We start from the raw sequence: 305 nt of genomic DNA, 5'->3' as shown, positions 1-305 counted from the left end.
GGTGTTCACCCCAGCCCCCCGGGTCTGCAGGCACAGGCAGGTCCTGCCCCTTGCCCCCCTCAAGCAGCAACACGGGGTGATGTGTTTGTGGGTGGGGAGGAGGACAAGCTGCTAGCTTCAGATCTATAATTTGCAGCAGCTTGTAAGTGGCACCCCCTCTGCCTGCCCTCCAGGAGCTAAAAACAGCCTGAAAGGTCCCTTCTCCCCGGAGGAGGAGGCGTGTGGCATCCACTCGTACGATGCAGAGGCAGTTCGTAGCCTCCTGGGAAGCACTCTGTGCCCCTCTCCTGGCTCCCATTCCGGCA

This window comes from Pterocles gutturalis, unplaced genomic scaffold (assembly GCF_000699245.1).
Source record: "Pterocles gutturalis isolate BGI_N339 unplaced genomic scaffold, ASM69924v1 scaffold27048, whole genome shotgun sequence".
NCBI classification, from domain to species: domain Eukaryota; kingdom Metazoa; phylum Chordata; class Aves; order Pterocliformes; family Pteroclidae; genus Pterocles; species Pterocles gutturalis.
Note: the sequence above shows the minus strand (reverse complement) of the source record.